This window comes from Oncorhynchus clarkii, chromosome 3 (genome assembly GCF_045791955.1).
Source record: "Oncorhynchus clarkii lewisi isolate Uvic-CL-2024 chromosome 3, UVic_Ocla_1.0, whole genome shotgun sequence".
NCBI classification, from domain to species: Eukaryota; Metazoa; Chordata; class Actinopteri; order Salmoniformes; family Salmonidae; genus Oncorhynchus; species Oncorhynchus clarkii.
Window position 1 is genome coordinate 25227373 of NC_092149.1, and position 14992 is coordinate 25242364.

Here is a 14992-nt window from a genome sequence, read left to right on the forward strand (position 1 = left end):
AATTCCTATCGGACCTTGTAGTCATAGCAGATAATATTCTATTTTTTGGTGATTTTAATATTCACATGGAAAAGTCCACAGACCCACTCCAAAAGGCTTTCGGAGCCATCATCGACTCAGTGGGTTTTGTCCAACATGTCTCTGGACCTACTCACTGTCACAGTCATACTCTGGACCTAGTTTTGTCCCATGGAATAAATGTTGTGGATCTTAATGTTTTTCCTCATAATCCTGGACTATCGGACCACCATTTTATTACGTTTGCAATCACAACAAATAATCTGCTCAGACCCCAACCACGGAGCATCAAAAGTTGTGCTATAAATTCTCAGACAACCCAAAAATTCCTTGATGCCCTTCCAGACTCCCTCTCCCTACCCAAGGACGTCAGAGTACAAATATCAGTTGACCACCTAACTGAGGAGCTCAATTTAACCTTATGCAATATCCTAGATGCAGTTGCACCCCTACAAACTAAAAACATTTGTCATATGAAACTAGCTCCCTGGTATACAGAAAATACCCGAGCTCTGAAGCAAGCTTCCAGAAAATTGGAACGGAAATGGTGCCACACCAAACTGGATGTCTTCCGACTAGTTTGGAAAGACAGTACCGTGCAGTATCGAAGAGCCCTCACTGCTGCGCGATCATCCTATTTTTCCAACTTAATTGAGGAAAATAAGAACAATCCGACATTTCTTGTTGATACTGTCACAAAGCTAACTAAAAATCAGCATTCCCCAAGAGAGGATGGCTTTCACTTCAGCAGTAATAAATTCATGAACTTCATTGAGGGAAAGATCATGATCATTAGAAAGCAAATTACGGACTCCTCTTTAAATTTGCTTATTCCTCCAAAGCTCAGTTGTCCTGAGTCTACACAACTCTGCCAGGACCTAGGATCAAGAGAGACACTCAAGTGTTTTAGTACTATATCTCTTGACACAATGATGAAAATAATCATGGCCTCTAAACCTTTAAGCTGCATACTGGACCCTATTCCAACTAAACTACTGAAAGAGCTGCTTCCTGTGCTTGGCCCTCCTATGTTGAACTTAATAAACGGCTCTCTATCCACCGGATGTGTACCAAACTCACTAAAAGTGGCAGTAATAAAGCCTCTCTTGAAAAAAACCAAACCTTGACCCAGAAAATATAAAAAACTATCGGCCTATATATCGAATCTTCTATTCCTCTCACTGCCTTCTTGAAAACAAACAATGTATACGAAGTGCTTCAGTCTGGTTTTAGACCCCATCATAGCACTGAGACTGCACTTGTGAAGGTGGTAAATTACCTTTTAATGGCGTCAGACCAAGGCTCTGCATCTGTCCTCGTGCTCCTAGACCTTAGTGCTGCTTTTAATACCATCGATCACCACAATCTTTTGAGGAGATTGGAAACCCAAATTGTTCTACAAGAACAAGTTCTGGCCTGGTTTAGATCTTATCTGTCGGAAAGATATCAGTTTGTCTCTGTGAATGGTTTGTTCTCTGACAAATCAAGTGTAAATTTCGGTGTTCCTCAAGGTTCCGTTTTAGGACCACCATTGTTTTCACTATATATTTTACCTCTTGTGGATGTCATTCGAAAACATAATGTAAACTTTCACGGCTATGTGGATGACACACAGCTGTACATTTCAATGAAACATGGTGAAGCCCCAAAATTGCCCTCGCTAGAAGCCTGTGTTTCAGACATAACGAAGTGGATGGCTGCAAACGTTCTACTTTTAAACTCGGACAAAACAGAGATGCTTGTTCTAGGTCCCAAGAAACAAAGAGATCTTCTGTTGAATCTGACAATTAATCTTGATGGTTGTACAGTCGTCTCAAATAAAACTGTGAAGGACCTCAGCGTTACTCTGGACCCTGATCTCTCTTTTGACGAATATATCAAGACTGTTTCAAGGACAGCTTTTTTCCATCTATGTAACATATCAAAAATCAGAAACTTTCTGTCCAAAAATTATGCAGAAAAATGAATCCATGCATTTGTTACTTCTAGGTTAGACTACTGCAATGCTCTACTTTCCGGCTACCCGGATACAGCACTAAATAAACTTCAGTTAGTGCTAAATACGTCTGCTAGAATCCTGACTAGAACCCCAAAATTGTATCATATTACTCCAGTGCTAGCCTCCCTACACTGGCTTCCTGTTAAGGTAAGGGCTGATTTCAAGGTTTTACTGCTAACCTACAAAGCATTACATGGGCTTGCTCCTACCTATCTTTCCGATTTGGTCCTGCCGTACATACCTACACGTACGCTACGGTCACAAGACACAGGCCTCCTAATTGTCCCTAGAATTTCTAAGCAAACAGCTGGAGGCTGGGCTTTCTCCTATAGAGCTCCATTTTTATTGAATGGTCTGCCTACCGATGTGAGAGACGCAGACTTGGTCTCAACCTTTAAGTCTTTACTGAAGACTCATCTCTTCAGTGGGTCATATGATTGAGTGTAGTCTGGCCCAGGAGTGTGAAGGTGAACGGAAAGGCTCTGGAGCAACGAACCACCCTTGCTGTCTCTGCCTGGCCGGTTCCCCTCTCTCCACTGGGATTCTCTGCCTCTAACCCTATTACAGGGGCTGAGTCACTGGCTTACTGGTGCTTATCCATGCCGTCCCTAGGACGGGTGCATCACTTGAGTGGGTTGAGTCCCTGAGTTATCTCCGTGGCGGAGATCTTAGTGGGCTATACTCAGCCTTGTCTCAGGATGGTAAGTTGGTGGTTGAAGATATCCCTCTAGTGGTGTGGGGGCTGTGCTTTGGCAAAGTGAGTGGGGTTATATCCTGCCTGTTTGGCCCTGTCCGGGGGTATCATTGGATGGGGCCACAGTGTCTCCTGACCCCTCCTGTCTCAGCCTCCAGTATTTATGCTGCAGTAGTTTATGTATCGGGGGGCTAGGGTCAGTCTGTTATATCTGGAGTACTTCTCCTGTCTTATACGGTGTCCCGTGTGAATTTAAGTATGCTCTCTCTAATTCTCTCTTTCTCTCTTTCTTTCTCTCTCTCGGAGGACCTGAGCCCTAGGACCATGCCTCAGGACTACCTGGCAAGATGACTCCTTGCTGTCCCCAGTCCACCTGGCCGTGCTGCTGCTCCAGTTTCAACTGTTCTGCCTGCGGCTATGGAACCCTGACCTGTTCACCGGACGTGCTACCTGTCCCAGACCTGCTGTTTTCAACTCACTAGAGACAGCAGGAGCGGTAGAGATACTCATAATGATCGGCTATGAAAAGCCAACTGACATTTAATCCTGAGGTGCTGACTTGCTGCACCCTCGACAACTACTGTGATTATTATTATTTGACCATGCTGGTCATTTTTGAACATTTGAACATCTTGGCCATGTTCTGTTATAATCTCCACCCGGCACAGCCAGAAGATGACTGGCCACCCCTCATAGCCTGGTTCCTCTCTAGGTTTCTTCCTAGGTTTTGGCCTTTCTAGGGAGTTTGCCCTAGCCACCGTACTTCTACAAATGCATTGCTTGCTGTTTGGGGTTTAGGCTGGGTTTCTGTACAGCACTTTGTGATATCAGCTGATGTAAGGGCTAAATAAATAATTTTGATTTGATTTGATTTTTTTATGTATATACTGTATTCTATAACATCTACTGCATCTTGCCTATGCCGCACGCCATCGCTCATCCATATACTGACATGTACATATTCTATTCATCCTTTTACATGTGTGTGTTATTGTGTGTACAAGGTAGTTGTTGTGAATTTGTTCGATTACTGTTAGATATTACTGCATAGTCGGATCTAGAAACACAAGCATTTCACTACATTCGCATTAACATCTGCTAACCATGTGTATGTGACTAAAAATGATTTGATTTGATTTGAGAAGGAAGTACAGAGAGTGAACATTTAATGAGGCACCCCCGGTCCCTACGGCAGCGGGACCTGGACCCGACGTCACCAACAAAACAATAAACCTCCCTGATGCTTCAAATGTTGATGTCAGTATTCTACGAGAAGCAAGTACAGGGAATGAACATTTAATGAAACACGGACAGGAACAGAATACGGCCAGCGTCTGGACAGGGGAAAACAAAATGACAATAATGCTGACACATGGATCTAACCGAGGAACTGACAAATATAGGAGGGGCAATCAACAAACGTGAAGGAATCCAGGTGTCCAATGAGTGCAGATGCGCATAATGATGGTGACAGGTGTGCGTAATGAAGGGCAGCCTGGCACCCTCGAGCGCCAGAGAGGAGGAGCGAAGCAGGTATGACATTATGGAACAGCGGGGACTGTGAAGAGACACACACACAGGTGCAGACACACGTATACACACGCAGGGGCTAGCATGCTCACTCTACACACATTGTAATATTGTTGTTTGGTGGTATGATACATTTTGTGTTGTAGATACATTATGTAGCGGTGTAACAGTGTTGTATGATGTCCTGTTTTATCTTTTGTTTTATGTGTATTGTAAGTGCCTTAATGTGTTTGGACCCCAGGAAGAGTAGCTACAGCTAATGGGGATCCCCAATAAATACAAATATTTACAGGAAAATACAAAAATGACAGGAAAAGTCCAAGTTTTCAAGATACAGGACTTTCAAGACGCTAAGTGTCACTTGCCACACAATCAGGATGATGTCAAATGCATTGCATCGTCATGATGATGTGGCAAGTGAAACTTTGCTTCTTGAAAGTCCAATATCTGCTGACATGCAAAATATTTATTTTGGGACTCTATTAACAGTGGACTAATGAAAAAGTACAAAAACATTGTTTTTAAGTGGATTTTTCCTTTAAGTGCCAGGGAGAGAAGAAACGAAGCAGAGCGTGTAGGCCTGCAGGCCTGGAGCGTTACAACGGTTTGAGAGGCAGCCTGACACACAGTTAACTGTTATTATACATGACTGTCAGAGTTAAATATTCAACAGAGTGTGGTCAGAGGGATAAATTATAGATAGACTACAGTCAGGAATTTGTTCAAGAGTGGGATTTGATGTCAAAGGGAATGATAGTAAGGAAGAAAATGTGTAGAAAGGGGGGATCGTGAGGAGGGAGTGGAGTTGAATGGAGAGATGGGAATAAAGGTAAGAGTGTATTGTCAGTTTCCAGGCAGATGAGCTACTGGGAGATGAGCTGGTGGAGACAAGGACAGAGTCTCCATGGTCACTGGTCATCCAGGGTGCTGAAAGCTCATCTCTCATTGGAGAATAACTCATTGATGTTTTATGACTGCCGTGATTGAAATGCTATATAGCTTCTGAGATCATGTGAGCGTGTGTGTGTGTAACAAGGAGATGTTAGATCTGACACTTTTAACTTTACAGGCCTCACACGGAGCACCACTGGAGCAGGGGTCAAAAGGGAGATTCCACCGTACAGTATATCACCCAAACTATCACACACATACACCGTTGCTTTCACCAGCCTGTCCATATCACAGGGAAAAGCTCAGCTTGCAACATCTCCCTGTCTCTTTCCAAAGCTTAGATGTTGCAATATGGGAAACTGGACTTTACTACCCTTCTGTTGCAAGGGAGGAGGATAGGAGAAGTAGAGGAGGAGCACCATTTCATCATCATCTCTCCATTCAACTCATTTTCATTACCATCTCTCCATTCAACTCATTTTCATTACCATCTGTCCATTCAACTCATTTTCATTACCATCTGTCCATTCAACTCATTTTCATTAAGATCTCTCCATTCAACTCACTTTCATTACCATCTCTCCATTCAACTCATTTTCATTACCATCTCTCCATTCAACTCATTTTCATTACCATCTCTCCATTCGACTCACTTTCATCATCATCTCCCCATTCGACTCATTTTCATCCCACCCTAGTTCTTCTATGTAAGGTTCAGCCCTTTTCCCCCATCCTCCAACCTCAAATCTCACTCTGATTCAAGTAGTTGCATTTTCCCTTAATCTGTGAATTTCCTGTTTTGGGACCTCAGTCAGTGGTCTCCCATGCTGGTCCTGGGAACTCAGGGTGTGTTGACTCCTGTTTGTGCTTTTTATGGTTATTGACTGGGGCTGGGGCTGAGACTGGAGGGTCATTGAACTGGTGGTTAGTAATAAGGGTCTGTGTGGGGTAGAGAGCAGTTCAGGTCACACACACTGCTGACAGGCCAGCTGTAAATGACAAGATACAGAAGAAACAACTGAAAACTGTTTTTTCTTGTCTTGTGCCCCACCCAGTAACATCAACACGGCCTCTGTCTGGTCCTTAGCTAATACCAAACAATAATAAGCCTGATCAACCGAAGTCTGATTAACTACATTAATCACAGTCTTTAGTTTGGACCTTGATTAGACTGAGTCTGGTGTTTCAGTGCTGGGCAAGAACAAAAACCTGCAAATTCCAAAAGTGGTCAAAGACATTACTGAAGAACCTTGTTATTATGGCCTGCATATTGCATATTGTTAGTTGCCAGGTAGCAGAAACTTTGCTGGTAAGGAGACAGACCAATCAGAAGGCCAGTAACTATGTCGGCGCTGTGCCCCATTATCAGTTTGTTTGTGTGTGTGTGTATCAGTATTTTCCCCTCCCGTCTTATGAGATAATGACTGCTGGTGAGTGGGTGTGACATGGGTTCCTGAAGAAAACCCACAAATTACAGGCTAATGTAAGACCTAGTCTCTCTCTCCCTCTAGCTATTTCTCTCTCTCTTTTTCTTTCTCCAAATGCAAATACACAAAATATTATTATATAGGACTTATTATATAGGACAAGGTTTAACATCATTACTCAATTCCACCTCTGAAAGCTCCTCTTCCTGTGTTCATAGAACACCATAATTGCTGTGTTTGGGTTAAGGTGAATCACAGTTCTGCTGACCTGTGATTGCTCTCTGTGGTATACTGTGGGTGGTTGGGTAGCAGTGTGTCTTTGTGTGTCTGTCTTTGTGTGGTTCATGATGTGTATGGGAGGGTTGTTTATGTCGTTCCCACACACAGAATGATCACAAACAAGCACACACAGAGAGAGCTCAAATCAAATGTTCTTGGTTGCGTTCACATATTTTGGAGAGGTTATCGCAAGTGCATCGAAATGCTTATGCTTAGCTTCAACAATACAGTACCTAACAATACAAAACAATACACACAAATCCCAAAATAGTAAATAAATAAATGAAGAAATATCAGAATGAATGTCAGAGTACGGAATATAAATGAATGTATTACTGAACAATATAAAGGCAACAAGCAACCAAGGATTTTACTGAGTTACAGTTCATATAAGGAAATCAGTCAATTTAAATAAATAAATGAGTCCATAATCAATGGATTTCATGACTGGGCAGGGGTGCAGCCACCGGTGGACCTGGTAGGGCATAGGTCCACCAACTTAGGAGCCAGGCCCACCCACTGGGGAGCCAGGCCCAGCCAATAATAATTTGTTTTCCCACACAGACAGAAATACTCCTCAGTTTAATCAGCTGCCCATGTGGCTGGTCTTAGACGATCCCACAGGTGAAGAAGCTGGATGTGGAGATCCTGGGCGGGCATTGTTACACGTTGTCTGAGGTTGTAAGGCCGTTTGGATGTACTGCCAAATTCTCAAAAATGACGTTGGAGGTGCTTATGGTGGAGAAATGAACATTCAATTACATTCTCTAGCAACAGCTATTGCGGCCATTCCTGCAATCAGCATGCCAATTACACGCTCCCTCAAAACCTGAGACATTTTAAAGTGGCCTTTTATTGCCCTCAGCACAAGGTGCACCTCTGTAAGGATCATTCTGCTAAATCAGCTTCTTGATATGCCACACCTCTCAAGGTGGATGGATTCTATTGACAAAGGGGAAATGTTCACTAACAGTGATGCAAACAAATTTGTGCACATAATTTGAGAGAAATATGCTTTTTGTGCATATAGAACATTTCAGGGATCTTTTATTTCATCTCATGAAACATGGGACCAACACTTTACTTTACATACTTTGCTTTCATACTTTTGATCAGTGTGTATATATATAGTGGCAGATGGCAGGGAGAGATGAGGGGAGTGGTGATTGAAGGAAGATATCTTGCAGCCTGCTGGCTCCACCCCGGGCCTCATATGGACTTCCTGCCCTAACGAGGCAAGCCTGGGGATCGTTAAGCCATGAAGTGATTGGGAATAAAAGAGGAAGCGGGCTGCACAAACAGGGAGAGGACTGTGTGATTACACCCCACTGTGTACTGAACTGGTTTGGCTGAGGACCTGGGTTTCGTGATTACCCCTGGAGAACGGAATGAACAACAAGGACGAACTGGTTGCTTAATCCCCCCCCCCCCCCCATTAGGCCTGGCTTGCAATCGGCATTCCAAATTATCGCAAAGGTTTTCCATGGGGTTGAGGTTAGGGCTCTGTGCAGGCCATTCAAGGTCTTCCACACCGATCTCGACAAACCATTTCTGTATGGACCTCAATTTGTGTACAGGGGCATTGTCATGCTGAAACAGGAAAGGGCCTTCCCCAAACTGCTGCCATAATGTTAGAAGCACAGAATCGTCTAGAATGTCATTATATGATGTAGCATGAGCCCAAACCATGAAAAACATCCCCAGACCATTATTCCTCCTCCACCAAACTTTTCAGTTGGTCACTATACATGGTGGCAGGTAGCGTTCTCCTGGCATCCGCCAAAGCCACATTTGTCCTTCGGACTGCCAGATGGTAAAGCGTGATTCATCACTCCAGAGAATGTTTTCACTGCTCTAGAGTCGAATGGCTGTGATCTTTACACCACTCCAGCTGACGCTTTGGCATTGCTTATGGTGATATTAGGCTTGTGTGCGGCTGTTTGGCCATGGAAACCCATTTCATGAAGCTCCTGATGAACAGCTTTGTTCTGACGTTCCATTTCGTATACATTATAAAGAAATAAAAACATAATTCCACTTTGACCTTTTGCGGTATTGTGTGTAGGCCAGTGACATATAATCTCAATTTAATCCATAACAAATGCAGGTTGTAACACATCAGAATGGGGAGAAAGTCAAGGGGTGGAATACTTTTTCAAGGCACTGTACATTTTGACTGTCAGCATGTCGATTTTTACTTTCTCTCCTCTGTGTTAAGAACATGGAGCTAGAAACCTGTATTATGCATCCTCTGTAAAGAGAAGCATACAGAAAGAAGCATGCGCACACACACTTACATGGGGACACACTCCTACCAGACCTGGGCAATTTTTATTTATTTTGTATTTGATTTGAAAATGCCAACTTTTCAAATACTTTGGGTAGTTGAATATAGTTTTAAAAGGCAATACTTTTCTATGATATACAACTTCACCTCCCTTAAAACCCCAAAATGTTTGAAGGTATTTTGAACACCTCAGAAAACCAAATAATATTAGAGTTATTTGAAAAGAAACAAAACATATTTATTTGTTGACTACCAAATATAAACTACAAAGGTTAGTTGAATTCGTCAAAATACCATCAGGTCAATATTTATTGGGACCCTTGAGCAATTTAAAAAAAAAAAATTAAAGACTGTCAAATATGTATTTCAATTACTGAGCTATTTTCAATGCAAATTTTCTGGGGAAATTTTATTTTATACTAATACAATTGTTCAGAGAAAGTAATAATAAAACAACAATTTTATTGGCACCCCTGTTTTCGACACACTAGAACCTTCCCCTTGTGAGGATAATGACACTGGCCTTTTTCTGACTTGTTTGATGAGTTGGAGAACACATTTGGAGCAATTATTTTTGTCCAATTAACCATTTCTTTGTGGATTTTTATTAGTGTTTGGGGTTATTGTCTTGCTGGAAGATCCACTTGATGGCAAGTTCCGACATCCTGGCAGAGGCAACCAGTTTTTTTGTTAAAATGTCAAGGCACTGGGTAAAGTTAATTATGCAGTTGACCTTAGGATGAAGGGCCCCAGGACGAATAGAAGCAAAATAGCCCCATAACATCAAAGATCCACCATATTTAACAGTAGATATGGGGTGGCAGGTAGTCTAGTGGTTTAGTGCATTAGGCCAGTAACAGAGAGGTTGCTGGTTTGAATCCCTGAGCTGACTAGGTGATGTGCCCTTGAGCAAGGCACTTAACCCCAATTGCTCCTGTAAGTCGCTGTGGATAAGTGTTTGCTGAATTACTCAAATGTAAATGCAGCTACTTTTCTGCATATACTTCTGTATTTCAACGCTAAATCCACAACTGGCATGCTTGTCCAAGGAGCTCTATTGTCATGCCATCTGACAAAAGCACCTGTCTCAATCCAAGTGCCAATGCCGTTTAGCAAACTCCAGGCATTTGCATTTTTCTATCATTTTAGAATAGGCTCAGTGTTGTTATCCTCACAAAGTGAGCTATGACCCCTACCTTTGAGATTTTCTTTATGACTTGTTAAACAAAATATCTTTCTCTCAGCAATTGTATTAGTACAAAGTATTATAATTTCCCAAATGTTTTAATGTATTTGAATGATTTATTTTGTACAGGCATTTTTGCTCATCTTTATCAAGGGCGTAAATGATTTCGGACCCCACTGTATGTGCATAAATATGTCAGGTGTATGTCTGCGTGGAAAGTGCAAAGGCCAAGCAGGCGGTGATGGCGGTAGCCACCAAGCTGTGTCTCAGTGCCCTGGACCCGGGCTTTCTCTCAGTGGCCCGGGAGCTGGAGGACTTCCCCCTGCAGCTGTTCCCCCAGTGGAGGCTCCCCCTGTACATCGCCATCGGCCTCAGCGCTGCCTTCTATCTGCTGATCAGAGACATAATCTATGCATACGTCACCCAGGGCAAAGACATCTCCTTCAGAATCATGGTCTCACTGGCCAACAAGGTACTGGCCCACAGGCCCTCTGAGTGTTTGTTTTCTCTTTGTTTCTGTGTGTGTTACCAGCTGTTCAAGATGTGTGTGTGTTCTCTCCAGGTGTATCCCATCGTGTCTCTGGTCATGCTGTCTCTGTTACCTGCCTGATGTCCTGGCTTCCTTCCTGCAGCTCTACAGAGGCACCAAGTACAGGTCAGACCTCTGTGCATGCATGTATGTTCACACGATGTTGCATATGTATTTATGTTGATTATAAGTGTTTATGTATGTTTAACATCAGGTGCTTTCCTGATTGGCTGGATCGCTGGATGCTGTGCAGGAAACAGCCTCAAATCTTCTGGCACTGGGGTTCGCCTTTCTGCATGTGCTCTATACACTTATTATACCCATACGGTCAGTGGAGCACACACTCAAATCCACACGCATGCACGTGCACACACACACAGTGGCATGTATCTTTCTTTAGTTTTTAGTAAAGAAAGTATTGATTTTGTTCTCAAGTACTTTCTGATGTTTTGGGTTACTGAACACACTGTCTCTCTGGCAAGAACACCTACCTAGCTGTAAGGTCTAAATTAAACACTTTTAAAACAGTGAACATTGAATAGACAAAATTGTGTACAGATGTAGGACCTTAATTTGACCACTCTGTTGTTGCTGAGAATTTTCCTGCGCTGCAGGATTTACATAAATTCACACCAATACATGGTTACATTAAAGAGATTCTCCTGAACTTGTATACTTCTTAGCCAGTAGTTCTGAAAGTAGCAGTCATTAGCCAAAAGTGGTCCCCAAAAATGCGTAGTACGTTTATATATGTGCACCATGTCATTGGTTTCTCTTTTTCTCTCTGCTGTGGGCACTGAGCCGTTGGGCCCGCCCTGGAACCTCATTCGATAACGCTGGGCAGGCCTCTTGTTAGCTGTGACTCAAATGTGAGGAGCTGAAGCTCTTTGGCTAGAACTCAAATTGTTAGGAGGCTGGCCCATATGGGGGAAATGTAGGGAAAATGTTATGGCACAGCTTCAAGAAAAGTCACTTTCATACTAAGTATTTTGTGGCTCATTGATTATGAATGTATGAACTACACATTGAGACATCAGCCCAAAGCAGGAGGTTTAAAAAATACTTTCTTAGTCACCAAAGTTCTGGAGTATGTCTTAACAGCGTTGCACTTTCATGTAGCCTAATTTTGGTCAATTAATTGCCTAACCACCAATCAAGTAACATTACATTAGTGGAAAAGTGTGAACAGACAAAACATTCAAATCCTGTTGCTGCAGGATTATTTTGCTGTGACACAATACTGGTCATATTAAGATCATACATCTGTACATTGGACACACACCTACAGTATATAGCAGGTTTCAAGCACTCGTTTTGATTATTCGTCTCTCCCTGTCTCTGCCTGTCTCTGGTCTCTCTCTCACCTCTGTCTCTCGCTCAGATCAGAGAGAACAGGACCACAGTGTTTGATACCACAATGGCCTGGCGTGCGACTCCTACTTGTCCCTGGGAATTCTAGGAATTGGCCTGTACGTCCTGTTAGGAATAACATCTCTTCCCTCCGTCAGTAACGTTCTCAGCTGGAGGGAGTTCAGCTTCATACAGGTGGGATCAGCAGGACCGGTCACACTGAATGCTTAGGCCAGACTCACCTGCTAGGCACATTTTCTGCCCATTTTTTCCTAGCGGTGGAGGGGAAAATCGATAGTTACGTAACGCAATATTATTTTGGACGATGTTATATTGATACTTTGACTCCAAGTATCAATTTGTTGCTAGATAGTTAGCTAGGTCTAGTCGGCTGTGCCCCTGGTATTTTTCATCCATTAGCTTGTTCTCATATTATTTTTAAACAGTATGCCAATGTTTTCAGCACTTATTTCCATGACTGATAAGAACATTTTCTCATGCTCTGTCTCTCTGCAGCAGACACATAGTGAACAACATCAAATTGCAATAAAATCTAAGTATTGAATCATGATACACATAGAATTGTGAGAATTGCATTACGTATCGCATTGCACCTAAGTATCGTGATAATATTGTATCATGAGATCCCTGGCAATTACTGTTCTGCCTGCGGCTATGGAATCCTGACCTGTTCACCGGACGTGCTACCTGTCCCAGACCTATTATTTGACCATGCTGGTCATTTATGAACATCTTGGCCATGTTCTGTTATAATCTCCACCCGGCACAGCCAGAAGTGGACTAGCCATCCCTCATAGCCTGGTTCCTCTCTAGGTTTCTTCCTAGGTTTTGGCCTTTCTAGGGAGTTTTTCCTAGCCAACGTGCTTCAACACCTGCATTGCTTGCTGTTTGGGGTTTTAGGCTGGGTTTCTGTACAGCACTTTGAGATATCAGCTGATGTACGAAGGGCTTTATAAATAAATTTGATTTGAATTACCTGCCCTAATTTGTACACTTATGTAACGGTTTTCTTGGTGAGAAGGAGAGTTGGACCAAAATGCAGCGTGTAGATTGCGATCCATGTTTATTCAACAAACGAAACACAAATCTAAATACAAACACTACAAAACAATAAACGTAACGAAAACCGAAACAGCCTATACTAGTGAAAACTAACGCATAGACAGGAATAACGACACATAGGACAATCACCCACGACAAACTCAAAGAATATGGCTGCCTAAATATGGTTCCCAATCAGAGACAACGATAAACACCTGCCTCTGATTGAGAACCACTTCAGACAGCCATAGACTTAGCTAGAACACCCCACTAGCTACAATCCCCATACATACACACCACATACAAAAACCCATGCCACACCCTGGCCTGACCCAATACATGAAGAAAAACACAAAATACTTAGACCAGGGCGTGACAACTTATCTCCTCCTCCTCTCCAGTGTTTCCCCTATTGATGTATTCATGCGGGGTGCAGAGCCAACATCCAGGCCAGAATGCAATAGTACTCCAGGAAAGTAATCTGATTTTCAGCAGACAAGCCAGAGGTTATGCGCTGGGGATAATAAGCTGTGTTTCCATCGCTACAGGGAACACACACACTCATTCATAAATGCAACTGGGTCAGGAGAAACTCCGGCTCATTCTCTAATTCATTCATTCCCCACAAATTGGTGCAGTGATTTAAATGTTAAGTTATTCATCAGATATAATATAGGAAGAATGTATTAGAACAGGCCAGGATAATTCACCTAGAGATGCATGTGCAGGGGTGTCATCTGCCCCCAAAATTTGAGGGGGCAAAATTACAGTGTCTGAGGATGGCTTGGTGATGGTCCGGACTGGTGGCCTGAATGGTGGCATTTTTCAAACATCTGAAACAGATGTTTCCTGTAATCTAGAACCATAATCATTATACTTAATTCCTTGTCAAATATATGTTTATTTCCCAGTGTCGTGTCTTTGGCTATGCCGGATTAATTGCTATGACATGCTATTCTATAAAATAATTTATCCGTAAGTAATATCACCTGATTGAGCTAATCATGTAAATGTAATTAACTAGAGTCGGGCACCACAAAATAATATTTATAGAGCTGTTATCTTCTGAATAAACTCTTAAAGATTTAGTAATATTTTACATCAATAGCAGTCAACATTAATCGTCGTCTTACTTCAGTCTCATAACCAAGAATTTACAACTTTCAGATTATCTTCAAGAACCCTAGCTAACAATTTGAATCAGCAATACAAAATTGGGTTTAATTATTTATTTACGGGATGCCTAACTAATCACACAGAATTACATATACAAAGAATGAATTATACCTAGATAATTATGACAGCTTGTTACACAGATATGACAGCTTGTTACACAAAGGAAAAGGGGCGGGGTTTGAGTGAAAGAGCGGGAGACTGGGGAACAAAGGGAAGAAGCTATGCTATCGTAAATACAGTATCTTATGCATTCTAAATTACCGCCCATTTGGAAAAGGAAAATGCAATAAATATTTACTCTGAGCTGCGCTTCAGTAGGTTGGTGGTAGATGGAAGACCGTTTTGCCAAACCAAGTCCTCTGTCCTTTGAAGAATGTCTCTGGTAGTCACTTGGATAAGTTGTAGTAACGTCGTTGTGTGGTAGATAGGATACTCTCTCTGTTCCTTCCTAACCTGCGTTTGCAGCTGCGGTCGCTAACTCAACGGCTAGGAGGTATCACTTCTGTCGTGAGTTCAAAGTTCATACCATTCGCAACCAAAGCTCATGCTGATGTTGGCTTCATT

The 14992-nt window shown here is 42.4% G+C and overlaps 1 pseudogene; it reads left to right on the forward strand.

Moving 5' to 3' along the window:
- Positions 1-14992, forward strand: part of LOC139385233 (metalloreductase STEAP4-like) — a 70181-nt pseudogene that overhangs the window by 37975 nt on the left and 17214 nt on the right.